Consider the following 16368-nt stretch of genomic DNA (forward strand, 5'->3'; position numbering starts at 1 on the left):
CAATTGTATTAAATATTTTGTTACAATTTTGCAAAACGAGTGCGATAATATTTATTAAAACTAACCATTTCATTTTCCAATGAATTTCATTAGTTTTCTCAGCCCCCAACTGCTATGAGTATCTGTAATCACAAAAAACGATTTAAGTATTTCACTTAATAACATTGTATTGATTCTTCAACTTTTAATGTGAAAATCAATAAATTGACGATCGATAAAAACTGCAAACGTATTGAAGTTTGCTAAATAAAATCAATATGGGAACTATTATTAGTAACGTATTTTATCAGGATCTTAAACTCCAAGAGTATGTTTGTTCAATATAAAATATCGCAACTTTAGTTACGTCACAAAAAAACCAAACTTCTTACCCCTCGAAAAACGCTGGTCAACGAATTATAAGCAATAATTTGTATTCTTTACGATTAAGCTATCTTCCTATTCATTTATGTATATATAGGAAATAAAAAAAAAACTTATTTGACTCTGGTTTAAAATTTGTAAAACTAATAAATAATTTTTTAAATTTCTTACGGAGTTTTGAGAACATTAAAAAACTAATGAAATTATATAATTTTCATGACTGTTAGCCTATAACAGATTATAAAACTATAAATTTACTAAAATATGCAGCTGAAAATACTACGTTTACAATAATCTATTAAAATTGTAGATCAGGTAAACGACTGACGGATATAAATCGTAAGTCTTCAGTTATTACAAAATTTCTACTTTTAAATTGTGTATTAGAGAAACTAGAGTTAATATTTAAATTTTGTTCTCGTGATTAGTCATAATAAAAATTAAAATTGATTGCTTAAATAAAGAATATGTATTTACTGTTGACCAGTGTAATTAACACTGTGCAAGTAAAAATTAGTACAAAATATACCCTAAAGAAGCAAAAGGCCTGTGGACAAAATATTAAGATCTGAATAAACGGGTGCAAAACTGAGTACAATATATATCTGTGGTAATTACATCATAAAAAATATAATAAACCATCAACTGGTTTCATCAAACTATCATTTATCTATGTTACAATGTAATTTTTGTATTACAATGTAATCATTAACAATGTTACAGTTTCAAAATGATATTTACAAAAATGCATAAAGTGTGTCCAGTTTTGCTCATCACTGTACAGATTTTTCGACAAATGAATGAAGTCCGGAAGAAACTGTTCGTAACTTGCTTAAATAATTATAATGGTTCTTACGAGTGAAAAATTGCTTGTAAGAGCATTTGTGGCCTACCGAATTTTAGGTGTTCAATATTCTAGTAGATCATTTTTTTAATAGTATATATATATGTATATATATTGTAGCAATTTTAATAAATTGTTATGCGTATAAAAATGCTTAGAAGATTCAGGTATCCCAAATGTATTACCACCCAGAGATCAAGTAAAATTAATAAAGAATTCCAAGGTTTTGTTGTTAAGGTAGTAATTAGTTATAACAGCCTAGATATCAATAGCGAACCTAGACAACCTTTTGCTAAAGTTGATACATAAATACATTTGGTTGTCGTAGGTAAAAAACAGTCTAGGCTGGTAAATTTGCACACAAGTATTTAGTTCTTGTAGAACTGTGTAATATAACGATTAGGTTCGTATAATTACGCAGAAATATCAAATCCCAGGATGGAGTCAAAGTACATCGAATTCAGTCAACGAAATAAACCATTGTGGATTATAGCTCCGTTATTGTGCACTTTTCTTTTGCTAATAGCCTGAAGCTTCGCAACGTTACATATTCAAATTCGGTGGTAAAGATTACAAATTAGAATGTCTGTGGAACAACAAATTGAAAAAGCACAGTTCTCGAAAATTGGTGTGAAAATTACCAATTATATAAATGGTACAAAAAGAAAAATAACTGGAACTGTATAAAACGTATATGGTCAGAGTAATTTACAAATATTATTGTAAATTATCGAAGTAACATTTCATCTATCGGAAATGAAATTGTGACTCGGTATTAACCAAAATAAATTTATGCTTTTTTTTATAATCTTTACCAAATGCTTGTATAAACGTCCCACCCGAAGATTAAAATAGAATTACGCATAATAACAGTTTTACAAAATCTACTCACCTCGTACCAGTAGATTCATTGACTAGTAGTTTTCAAGTAAGTAAGCCTATATCTTGTCATTGCTGTCTCTCCTCCGTTAAAAGACTCTTGATTAATAAACGTTTAGTTTATATTGTGCATTATTTCGCGATCGCAGGCAATCGCGTACACTCGTAGTTGTTTTCTTCAAGAAAGAAGATTTTGTGAGAAATGCACGTATGCAACGTATCTGCGATGAATGGTCCACATAGAAATTGTTGAAAACGATTATGGTCAGACCATAACGTTTTCATAATCAATTTAGTAGCTCGTGCCGATATATATTTCTATTGTTCGCTCACTCGCCAGGAAAAATCCATTTAAAGAAGTAAAGATTCCTGTTTATTAGAACTCTTTTTGGGCACACGCAAACGCATGCGTTAATTGTAATGCATACACACATTTTTGTAATGTGTGTGCAGGGTATTATAAGTGTTCGCTGAATGAATGTTCTATCACATCCTATTAAAAGGATCGATATTCATTCGACGAATACAAATCTTCTTGAAAGTACCTAATGATAAATATAATGTAATACATATTATACACCATTATAAAATAGTGATCGTCACAATTATCTACACTACAGACACACAGTTGTAGGTGAAGTTAATTTGGAATTCGTTGGGAGATTTTTCATAAAATTCATGAAAAAGAGAAATTAAGTTTAGACAATTGATAGAATAAAATTGGATAGAGGCCAGATACGTTGAAGAGTAATGCGAGTTATTAAAAGAGGACTTTGTTAAAAATGTTCCGCGATTTGATTTACTTTTAACTTTCAAGCAGAATATTAACATTTCTTTGACGAAAAGTAACTATTAGTTGAATTGAACTAATACCCGATACTGTATATTTAATAAAGTACTTTTCACCCAATTTCTATATATATATATAGAATTCTTAAAATTGCAGAAATAATAAAACGTATTAGGTCTGTTATTATGTTTAATACTCCCTGAAAAATGTTGCGATTCTTGACAATTATAGATGTGCAATATAAAACATTGAATAGAACACCTTTTCAAATTGTAATATTCAAGCCTTGAAAGAACTAATTTATTATACTGCATTATTTCAAGATTTTTAATTAAAATTATATTTTAGTTCTTTGATTGATAGCATGAAATTATATTTAACTTTGCAAGTAATTTTGCAAATATTACTTTTCTTAACGCATTACAAATTTCAGTTCGCCTAAAGATGTTCCTTAAATATTTTAAGCACTTGCCATTTGCTAGAAAGAAGTATAAAGTATTAAGTATTATAAAAATAATTAAAAAAGAAAAAAAGTTCTCTTATAAAGTATGTTCTATTTTACAATAATATTATATAAAAATTAACTTAGTAATGTTAAAAGTAACTTTCTGTAAGTTTTGATAATTATGCTGTCTTTAAACATAAAGTTATACTATTCATAAGCATAGAAATTCATTTGACAAATATGTCAACGTAAGTATATTTTCGTTTAGTTTATACCAACGGTGACCAAATCGTGGCTTCTAAATAATTATTGCAATTCTCGTATACTTATTCAATTTATGAAATCTGGACAATTATTTATATAAAAAACAAACAAAAATTATGCATTACTAAATCCCTTCGTCTACAACAATGTGTGAGACTCGGAGTAAAGAAATCGGACCAAACATAAAAACTATGGGCGAGAACAGTAATATGTCGATCAGACGAAATGTAAAGAGTATCTACCAAACTCGCAATTTTGAAAACGATAAAATACGACTACATCGTTAAAAAATGTATCATAAAACGTGTGCAATTGGCACAACTTTGAACACTCAGCTAATCTATGAAATAAATGACTCAACGCGTGATCAACCTTGGTATTAACTATGGTTGGGGCATCAGAACTTAAACCGTAGGGTAAGAGGTTGTTAATATAAACAATGTTATCTAATATAGCATTATATATATTCTAACAGATGATGCAACTTCTAAAATATTTCTGATAGACTGCATATAGAAGGTTTGGCCACCATTGGTTTAATACCCACAATACGTATCACGAGAGAATGTTTTTTAAACCCCTATCTATTGTTTCAATTTAATATGCTAAACTTTTGCATGCTTAAAAATACAATCATCAGAAATTCGGAATGTTTCTGTCAATATGTTCAGTGTTCCCCAATAAACCAGTGTTAAGTAGTTTGTCAACATATTCCTATAATTTTCAGTCTATAGTTTTTGTTAAGTAGAAAAGCTTAACTTTCTCTACTTAAAAACTATACAAAGAAAATAGCAGAAATTATATTGTATGTAAATCACAAACTCATTGGTTGAGTATTCATTCCAACCAACGTTACATTGTATCATGATCAACAAGAAAAGGCCTTCCTAAAAAAAATTAATATGCAATTGCTGCAGAAATATAAACTGTCTCTATGCGAAGACTAATTTGATCCCACGCAATAGCAACTTGAAACCCCTAAGAATCATGTTTCAGTAAATGTATGACAGATATTCGATTCAAACTTCCGATTGGTTTTCAGTGGACATAATTTATACGCTGAAGCACTAAAAAAAAGGTCATAAATTTTCGCATTATCCTTCAAGCACACATATTTTGAATGCTTCCACAACCATGAATATTAAATATTTAAATAAATAGTTCTTCTACATATAGATGCGTGTGTCTATATATGTATATATATAGACCTTTATTCATAAAATTATTTTTTGTCAATGAAGTTCCTTCACAAAGTTTGAGTAGCACAATTGCAGATTATTCTGCTGGTATACGTCTTATTCTAGCATAATTACTTTTATGAAGTTTCAAATAATGAGGAAATTGTATATATTCTTCAATGGTGAAATTGTTACACCATTTATTAGCGTAAAAACACGAATGTACGAATACCGATAATGCACTAGCTAAAATTGTCTTTAATACAGGCGTATCTGCGTAACTTTTCCTATAGAAGGGTAAATTGCCGAGTGAATGATACTGATTTCATTCAGAATAACGCAATCTCACTTATAAACTAATGTTCTAATTTTTTTTTTGTATTTGTGAAATACAAAGCGAAAGGTACGATTAGAGTATAATATTATTACTTTCATCTTGGAAAACTATTGATTCAAATGAACGATAAGCTATGAATAGTATACTATGACAATACAATAAATGACAAATACTAATATATTACCGTCGTTTTGAATATTTACAGTTATTCACGAAATCAAACTCCCACATGATGTTTTTTCATTAAATAGTAATTGACAATGAATATACTTCGCATCTACATTATGATATATTATCATGACAGCGTTCATAGAAGTAATACCGTGAATTCGAAGTTCATTTCTATTCCCTTAGAAAAGAATAGACTCTGGGAAATAAAAAAAATGATATACGATTTGAATGTAATATTTCTTATACTAAAAGAAAATGATTGAAAAACGATATATGATTGGATTCTCAGTGGCCAACATTAACTGTACTTCAGTATCGATTTCTGGTTCATATTTCACCAGGGAAAGTTTCATCAAAGCCCGAAGAGAATTCGTCAATGTATGATTAGTATTATAATCCATCCGAAGCGATATCTCTTTGCACTTATTGCGCTCGCAAGTTCGGTAATATTCTGATAACTTAAAAACTGTATAAAAACACAGCGATCTCGTATCCGCAAACGATGCACGATGGTTACGATGTCAGATCTAACACGGAAGATATAAAATCACTACTAATCCTTCTCATTTCTGCCCACTCAATTTTTGTCAATATTCGCCCCCTATATGATATAAAACGTGAGAGACGATCGATAGCAGAAGTTGTGGAAAAATGACTGAAGAATACAATGCGAACTATCAGGAAATATAAATTTTCATCTTGATCGATTAAAAAAAAAAGGCTGTTTTAATACTGCGATATTTTTTTAATAGCGTCTCCTCTTGTTAGGATAATCGTCCTGACGATTTCGATCATTTCCACCTTGCCAACGTCCACTACCACCACCACTACCTCCGCGACCGCCACCCATGTTGCCCATGTCGACCCTCATGTCCATCAAATCCATTATTTGACCACGATCATCATTGTAACCCCCACGGCTACCACGATCCATACTGTTATAAGCATCCATGAAAGATTTTGGGTCCTATTCATCACAAAAGGTAGAGCCGTTATATCGCGCGTAAAGTAACACGGTATTTCAAGTCAGAACAGTCGGGAGTGTGTCGATAATCATTGAAGTAAATGCCACGATTCCCGTTTAACACGGTGACCACACACATACACACACACACGGTGTTTTTGTAGATTTTGGATGTACCATAAATACATTTCACGGTTCAGGGCGACCATCCATGTTTGACAGCAGCACAGGTCATCGTCAATTTTCGTCAAATCACATAGAAAAGAAAGGGGAAAACACAATGTTAGATGTTGTTTGCATTGAACAACATTAGAATGGATTTTGCGTGTATACACGCGCTAAAACAAACTTTATACGAATAAAATGTCATAGTGGCTTGAGAACACGCAGTTTTCTCGAGATCGATTAATAACGTTATTTAACCAAGCAAATGCCCAACATATAGATTGTCGAAGATAAATCACCATCGGATATCAGTACACCTGTTACAGAACATTAGATCGTGTTTTTTTAATACGCAAAATGTTGCACACAGTCCGCCCTTCTTAAATCAGTCGTCATTTCCCGTTAAATTATATATTTGGGTTAAATCAAAGATTCAAAATTATATAGCATAGTGGTACTTTCGGAATTTTAATTCGGAACTAATTTATAAACGCGAACATACAAATAGGTTCCTGTTAAAATGATTTAATTTAAATAAAATGGGGTGTTTCATTCGGTGCTGTGAAGTTCTCAGAAATTCTTTCAAACTATTTCCTTTAAAAGTCTTCAGCGTACGAGCCGACATCAAGCTTGATATCGTGAAAATATTTCATTGCTAATATTGCTAAGTATGTCAAATTTTGTTATATACAAAATGTATAGAGTACGTGTAGAAGCAATTAAGAAGCTTCTTATATTATTTTCTCACAACCTATATATGCCTAATATTCTCATAAAATCCTATAAATGTATAATGTATTTTTGTCATATAACGACAAATAAATACTTCAAATTAGTCATATTCATAACTTTTGAATGACAATATTATTCAATATATTTTTGTAGTCGAGTATCGAGGTAATGTTAGAATTTTGTATAACTCTGAAATATAAATATTGCGATACGAGCAGCAAAGAGGCGTGATCAAGGTCTCTAAGCAAACTTTACGCAATACTCCTACTGCAGAATTATATAAATGCTAGATAAATATATTCGGATGTTTCGAAGAATAATGCATATAGAAAGGTTCACCATAAATGCTATAATGTTACTTCCCCCAAATTTGATGTATAGAATAAAAATCACTTTAAGCTCGGATGTTTATAAATCATTCATAAATTCGAACGGATATTGCTGTATTCAGAAACTATACTTCAACTAACGTTACGTTTCAAAATGAACTCCAACATATAAAATAATATCGCATTTACAAATAAAAGCAGTTTCTGAATACAGCTGATTATGTATGAGTAATATTTTATAGTTGGGCATTTCTTGGTCAATAAATATCAAATTATTACCATGGAACTATATAATGAGAAGTTAAAAATCTACTACTGAAGTAAGAATATACCATCCATATAGAAAATGTTCGGAATCGTAACATTCTTATAAATATGTATGAATATGTTAGTTCCATAATAAATAATACTCCTAATCCTTAATGAAACTAGAGAAAATAGAAGACAGAGCCTCCTGTCTGCAAGCACATGGAGAAATCAATGTGGCAAAGTATTAATATAGTTTTGGTTACAACCACTTCGTATGTTAATGCCCACAGAAAATAATCTGTACAGTACATAAACAACTTTTTCAGTTCCTTATAATTTATAAAGACTATTCAAATTGAATAACCAAGTTCTTCTTATTTTATTGTGTGTTTAATGAATTTACGATATTCGCTTTCCTGTACAGTCAAAGCATATCGTTGATAAAAGCAATATGAGAGTTCTTAAGGTAACCATGAAAACTTTGTATTATTGTTGAATAGATAAATTAAGGGTATAAATGAACAATGAACGATAAGTAGACGTAGAGTAATTTTGCAAGATTCCTTTCCCCAAAGATTTGTTCTAAAATTTCGGGTATTTCGTACAAATGAGAAGTTCAAATGCATGAAGACGAATTTATCAAATTAAATCAACCTACCTACGTATTTTCTTATATTAAAATCCCTACACAGTTTACGAATTGTAAGAAAGTTCATTATTCGAAATTTCTCGTTCACAGAGCACAATTTAACCAAACGCTTTTAGTTCAATTTGCATTGTTATTCCTCAATCATCCGAGGATAATTCCTGAAGTTTTAAACAATATTGAAGATAGTCAATATGGCGAGACCCTCCAACAGATGTATGTTTTGAAGGAATCTCAAATTTATGGCATCACTTTCGACCGAGTAGAATGCTCATTCAGAGATAGTTTTATGAAATATCAGACCAAGTCTGAGAAATAAATAAAAAATACCTTAATAATTGTTTGTAGTAATTAACGTCAGATAAAGTATAAGTAGACATCACGTATGTGTACGGTTGCAATTAATTTAAAACGAAGACAACATAACGATGGATGAAAAATCATGGCAATATTTCATTTCAATATGTGTGAAAAATTTGCAACCAGATATCTGATACAAACACCCTCTCAGTGACTAAAATACCTTATTTCAGTTATGGCAGCGTAAGCCATAAATTATAACTAAGGATAAATAGAATGTTTCGATATATGCCCATTGACACCTCCACATGTTATAGCCAAATGAATAAAATTGAATCGTTTGATTAATGTATAGATATAAAGTTAAATATATAATCAAAAGTTGGCATTATTGCAGACATAAGAACTCTGCTACATTGGAAAGCATGCTGCATGGGAATATTTGTAAAAAAAAGCCCTTTCGCGCATTTTTCGCAAAATTGTTCACTGACATTGGTTCTTTCGACATGCAAGAACACAATTCGATTCATCTAGTAAAAATTTTCGTATATGGACCTAATAGTTTCGGAGTACCACCACATAGAAATATGTATACAAATGAAAGGTCCAAATTAAATATTTTGGAAAAGAATATGTAACTATTTTTGTTATGAAAAATTAAAATTAAAATTAAAATTAAATAAAATAATAATTAAAAGGGATACATTACCACTGGCATGCCGCTTCCACCTGTAATGAAGCACAATTCTGAAATTAAAAACTATTACTGGATAAATAATTTTATATCAAACTAAATATGAAAAATCTGTATCCATTTAATATTTATAATATGTGTAAGTTTTTCTTAATACAGTGTTGTCTTTAGAATTGGCAGTTCGTACTACTCTAGAACTGACTGCTATCCCACTCAACAGAATGAGCACAGCGATAAGAGATGGAAGCAGACAATAAATATAATTTCTCATTCACTCTTATTTCCTTTGATTCACCCTTATTCTTTTTCATTCGTCCTCACTCAGTCGTACACTTTCTTTCCTTGTTACCAACGATAAAATATGAAAGTCAACGCTCGAGTCGTCGAAGTCGAGCGAACTCGAGAAGGTAGATCGCTCCCACGAAAAGAATCGCATTTTTTCATAATTGGTACTCAGCGGTCCAAAGCTACTGTTAATTCTAGAGACAACACTGTATTAAAAATCAACATATTTAAAATAAATAAATTTACTAATGTTTAAAAAACACAATAGGTTAATAGTATGTTGAGCAAGTGTACGAAAGAGTATTCTCCGTCGATTACTGTTGTTTTGATAAGCATCTTGAAGGAAGTAATTCTTTTTTTCCCCTCTTGAACGTGAAACTGACTATTGAAATCGGCGAATAGACTTGTTTTGTAAATAGTTATCGTACTTTTGTGGATACAGAATAGATATATCTTAATTATTTAATACATTACGAACAAATGGATTGTCTTTTTGAAGTCGAAAACTGTGGAATATAAAGAACCAAAAATATCGAAAAATAACAAAAATTTTGCTAAATATTGTGGGGTATAATTTCCATTGGTAGTGGGATTGACATGTTCTGTGCAACATGTACAGTTTTCGGTACAAAAGCGCGAATGAATTTTGTATGAACGTCAATAAAAACTAAATAATTAATATGCAATTATTTAAATATAATGAACTTACCATCAGGTTGACCATATCCATCGCGATCACTATTACTAACGGAATCGTAATTCTTCCCTCCCATGCCACCTCCACCGCCACCTCCACCGCCGCCACCACCACCTCCTCTCATTGCCTGCTCCTTAAATATAAAAGGAACATGGCCCTAGATATTATTAAGAAACGAAGAATATAAAGTAATTATTAAATATTATGAAGATGCGCAGTATTGTTATCTAAAATTATAAATAGAAAAAAAAAAATAATTTATATGAAACATAAATATACTAACTGTTATACAAAAAAAAATTGTATGGAAAAAAATTAAATTATTGAAAAACAATTATTGCAAAGAATCCCTTAAAGCACTAAAGGTTATTCTTCTCAAAATGTATTTTTTAAGTTAATTACCTGCATAAATAGATTATTTTCTTGTTGACGCCTGTGAAGTTCTTCTTCTTGCCTTCTGATGCGTATTGCCATTTCTTCCTGTTGCCTTCTTCGTAGTTCTTCTTCTCGTGTTCTTTGTTCTTCTGCTTGTCTTTCTTTCATTTCCCATTCTCTTTTTTGCCTCTCACGGTCTGCTTCACGCATACGCAGCTCTGGAACAAACCGAAATTTTTTTATAAGTAAATTATTTTTACTGCAGAAGTTTTAAAATTAAACATAATCAAATAATTACGTTCTCTTAACAATTCCGTTTCGTGTTCGTAACGTGCGAATTCCATCTGAGCTTCCAACTTTTCCTCCTCCATTGCCATTTCTCTCTTTAGTGCCTCTTCTTTTTGTTTGTACAATTCGTGCAGTTGCTTCCATCTTGTTCCATACTCGTGCTCAAAGCTTCCTATCTGTGCAAATCTGGGGCCAATATCGCGAGCTTTAAAAAACTCAGGATTTTTCCTAGGTAAATTCTTGTCCGGATAACCATCAACGTCGTCTTGTTGTTCAAATGGTTCAACAACGACTGGACGCAAAGAACTGTAAACAAATACATTTCACATAAATTTTACTTACTCGACACGATTATGTTTTACATAAAATTAAATTGTATTCCTCTGTTCGGCACACAGTACAAATAATTATTGCACCATGCTTCCATTGGGAACTAATTTCTTTCCCCTTATCATATTATTAAATTGGCACTTGTTGATTATTTAAATGCATCGAACAAGCGTGGCGTATTTTCAGGGTAAATGGTATTTATGTTCACTATAAAAACTTACGCGGTCAAAAAATAACATCCTTCGGTGCATTTTCGTAAAGCAAGTTGGGCTGATGGTTTCCTGCAGAATTCCACGATTCCTTCGCCGGTAGTTTTTCCTCTGTCATCCACTATAACTATCGCGCGTTCAATTTCACCGAAAACACTGAATGATCTTTCGAGCAATTCGTTCGAAATCCAAGGTGTGAGATTTTTAATTTTAATTGTGGACGAATGTGGAGCAAACCGCACTTTAAGCGCGCGTCCTTTACGCATTGTACCATCCAATTCGTGCTTTGCTTTCTCAGCATTTACCCTATAATCCTATGAAATAAGAAATTTACTAAGTTTGCAACTCAATATTATATCAATATTATACGTATGAAATAGTTTATCATTACTAAAAAAATAGCAGCCAATAATTAGTATCATTATCTATCAAACGGTAATTGTTTTAATCATTTATTTGATACGAATGAAACATTAAACTGAATAAATAGAAATTTCAATTTACCATTCTGAGAAATGCGAAATTTTTCTCTTTATTGACAAAAAGTTCTGATATTTCTCCATATTGTTGAAACATCTGTTGGATTTCTTCTTCTGTAACATCATTTGTCAAATTTCCAATATATAAACGATTTCGACCACTGAACTTCTTTTCTGTAGTTTCTTGAACCGGCAAATCATGAGTTGGTCCACTAATAGCCATAATACGTTCCATTAAACGATCCTAATTACACGAAAATAATAATAATAATAGTATACTAAATGGAACATGTCAATGGATATAATTTATATGTTTGTATCAGATGAATATTGCTTACATCTTGAGAACGATTTCCCATGTTTCTATCACCACCTCCTCGGCCACCTCTACCTCGCATTCCGCCCCCGCGGCCCATACCCATCCCTCCCCCCATACCACCACCCATTCCTTCAGACATTGTGTTATCCATACCACCATCCATGGAATCGCTCATCTTCATCTGTAAAAATATTTATTCGTTTTTTGAAATGTTGAAATCTATAGAATTTGGAAAAAGTATTTTATAAAAATGAGTTAAATGATTTAAATTACTGCGTATCAAAAAAAGCAAATTGTTCCGCGTATTTCGTTTCCGATTGCACAATATGTACCTAGATCACAGAATATTTTTCACTTCACTTAGTTAATATTTTCACTTTTCAACGTAAAATAATGGAAACAGATATTTCCCGTTTTACGTATATCGTCTACTATTGACTGACCCCTGTTTCTCTCACGTTTATTAGCAAAAGATATCTGAGTGATGTGTTAATTGTTGTCGACTTTATGCTAAAAGTGACCGTGACTTCTGCTTCGATCATTACGTGATAATTATACTTTAACATAAACAATATTTGCATAGTAGTCAAAGCTATATCATGTGATATATCCTCATTAGTGATGTATAAAGTTTAGAACTTTCACAAATCCTTAAATTCTTTTTAAATTGTTCACAAATTCACAAATTAAAAAAAAAAAATATAAATTTTAAATTAATGATCATTATTTCAATGAATTGAGAAAAAACGTATAACAAAAATGGGAAGAACTGATTTATCTATAAATCGTTCATAAATACTAAAATTTGTAAGTTTACATTCTTTTTTAATAATTTCTAACTATACAACTAGAAGTATAAATGAATAGGCACACAACAATCTTTTTTAACATTCTATTTTAGAATTAAGAATAAAAAAAGAGGAAAAATTTAATACAGGCATGATTTTAATCATTGCATTATAAGCTTAAAATATAGATCACTGATCAAATATTGCAGGACTCAATACTTCAAATATGACAAATTTGTTTTAAATTCAAATATAAAAGATATATAACGAGACAAATTAACCATTAAAAAAAAATTTCAGTTTAATATACACATAAATAGAAAAAAATATATGCTTGGCATTTTCAATTAAAAAATATTTTCAACATACGTATATACAGTGTTCGGCCACCCCTGGGAGAAATTGTAATGGAAGATTCCAGAAGCCAAAATAAGACGAAAATCAAGAATACCAATTTGTTGATGGAGGCTTCGTTAAAAAGTTATTAACGTTTAAAGTTCCGTCCGTACTGAATTTTTTTCTAGGAAGTGGGTAGAATTTTGGGGGTAGGTCTATTCACCAAAAATGATCGTAATTGACCCCTGCAATCGAAAATAATTTTTCCAGAACGATTTGAACCTTTTTAATTTTATCAAAAAATTTCACATCTTCTCGAATTTTTTTTCGAAAGTGAGTAGGATTTCGAGGGTATGTTTAATGACCAAAAATAATTGTAATTGACTCCCGCAACCGAAACTAATTTTTCCAAAACGATTTGAAAAATTTTTTTTTCGTCGAAAAATTTAGGCACCTACCCCCTGTCGATTTTTCTTAAAAAATCGTTTTTGAATTTTAGTAATTTTGTTTGACGCCCTACAGAAAAATTGTCTAATACTTTTTTGTAGGTACCCATGAGCACTACTTCAGAAAAAAGTTTAATTGAAATATATTCACAATTGTAGGAGTTATGGCTGTTTGAAAATTGGACCATTTTTATGGGGTTTTTCTCATTTTGCGGGATCAAGGACCAACTTTTCGAATATTTTTGCGATTTCTACATATTCTCCATCAAAATACGCGTAGTTTGCTTTTTTAAACATTAAAATCGTCCAATCCGTTCAGAAGTTATGACGTTTTAAAGATTCGCATGAAAATTTAGGCAGACATTTCTGGCCAGAAATTACATTTTCGCTAAGGAATTTTTTTCTCGAAACTGAGTAGGATTTCGGGAGTATGTCTGTTGACCAAAAATGCTTGCAATTTACCCCTGCAACTAAAAATAATTTTTTCAAGACGATTCGAAAGTTTTTTTTCACCTAATACTTTCAGCACTTGCTCGAATTTTTTTCTCGAAAGTGGGTAGGTTTTCGCAAGTATGTGTATTCACCAAAAATGATTGTAATTGACCCCCGCAACCGAAAATAATTTTTCCAGAACGATTTGAAATTTTTGAATTTAATTATTAATAACTTTTTAACGAAGCCTCCATCAGCAAATTGGTATTCTTGATTTTCGTCTTATTTTGGCCTCTAGAATCCTTTATTAAAATTTTTCCCAGAGGTGGCCGAACACCCTGTATATCACAATATGTAGATGCTACATTTAAAATCAAAAGTCCAATAATACATAGAAATTACAAGAACTTAATTTCCCTTAAAGTCGCAGACAAAGCAATAAATTTGTATTTTTGGTTAAATATTATTATTATGAGGGTTTAAAATAGGTTATCGTTAATAAATTTTATTATATATTAGTAATTTTATCAAACATTTTTTGAACGCCACGTGTTCCTCCGTTCGATAATATGCGTTAGCCATTTTACTTTCCGTATACGCCATTTTGTAATACTTTGTAGAGAAAATCGATACGTTTACTAAAACCTTTTACAGTGCGGTCATGTTAAAATAAAACTCCATGCAATATAATTCTTAATACGTGTGGAATTCTAGGAATTTACACTAAAAAACTAGTATCATATTTATTCATGATGAATATATACATACATGACAATATATATTATATACCTTTGAATCTTATACTGCCCGTATTATCATTTTTGTGACTTTTAATAAGCCCAACGAAACATGAACTTAAACTTTATTCTACTCCTTCGGAAAACATCAGTTAATTTCATATTTGCTAGTCACAGATATTAAATCGTTTAATGCACAATGCCAATAAATATGCTATGAAATAGCCACGGAATAGCATATTTAAAAATTCTAATAATAAATACACTGGCCTACTTTTCAATACTAAAATTTTTCCTTTACAATATAGTAAAATTGCTACCTTGTATAATATAATTCTATCGAAAAACAATATTGCGAGAGCACAGTATGATGAATCATAAAGATATTGAAAATTACCTTTGCTTCGTTTGTAATAGAGGAATAAATTAAAGCTTTAAAGCTTGAATTCTTTTATGGGAAAAATCTGTACGAGGATGGAAAATGATGATTTGAAACCACTTCGAGGTATTACGCATCAGTTTGAAGAAAAAATGGCGGACAAAGACAAAGCGTGTTTAAATGTATTACAATTTCTACAAAGATAATATGGGAAAATTCTCACCGGTCCATCATTATTTCTGTTTCCACCGCCCATTCCGCCACCGCGTCCACCAGAAAATCGTGTGCCACCTTTTCGACCACGCGGACCACGGTTTCCGCCGCCCGGTGGATTTCGTTCTCGTGCATTTTCGTTGCTATTTTCTACTGTCGGATTTTGCTGCTCCTGTTTTACATTTGGCGAATCGGCTCCTGCCATCGTTCGCTTAAAATGTACGTATACTCGTTTCTACCACTGCGTACAAAGACCACAAGCTCTTCGCAAACAACGAGTCTGGCTCACTTTCGACCGTCCTCTGAAACGAGGCGTCCACTATGGCGTTCGACAACGAAGAGAACGAAACCGCCAAGTAGGAGACCTTCTAGAGAAATTGCCCCCACTATGTGTCGTCATATCCGGTAAATCTTTCAAAGCCTATAATTGGTTGAAGCGGTTAGTGACAAAATCTCGTGATTGGTTGGTGCATACTAATGCAATGTTGCCATGTTTAACCAAAAAATTACATAGAAGAGATTTATATTAACATTTTATAAGTATAAACTAAATTTGACAATACCTGTGATATTTACTGTTTAATACATTTATATCACATTAAAAAAAGTTTTATATTTACGGTAATCATGATATTTCAATTATAAATATTATATCATGAAATAAGAAAGCAATTTCACAGAGTTGGAGTCCCTCACAGTCAGAAT

The 16368-nt window shown here is 31.3% G+C and overlaps 1 protein-coding gene across 6 annotated transcripts in view; it reads right to left on the reverse strand.

The window, feature by feature from the left end:
• Positions 1–16013, reverse strand: part of LOC143348641 (uncharacterized) — a 69094-nt gene extending 53081 nt beyond the window's left edge. For 2 of the 6 annotated variants that reach the window (XM_076779163.1, XM_076779168.1), the window contains exon 1: positions 66–6004. The gene's annotated coding sequence lies outside the window, so the exon portion shown is untranslated. Of the gene's footprint in view, positions 1–65; positions 6239–9365; positions 9386–10344; positions 10490–10734; positions 10926–11005; positions 11302–11546; positions 11849–12038; positions 12258–12351; positions 12514–15673 lie in introns of those variants that run through there. The other 4 variants (XR_013080806.1, XR_013080807.1, XR_013080805.1 and 1 more) reach the window with 4 other exon arrangements.
• Between the last annotated feature and the right edge of the window lie 355 nt (positions 16014–16368).

The sequence above is a fragment of the Colletes latitarsis genome, chromosome 11 (genome assembly GCF_051014445.1).
Source record: "Colletes latitarsis isolate SP2378_abdomen chromosome 11, iyColLati1, whole genome shotgun sequence".
In the NCBI taxonomy this organism is placed as follows: domain Eukaryota; kingdom Metazoa; phylum Arthropoda; class Insecta; order Hymenoptera; family Colletidae; genus Colletes; species Colletes latitarsis.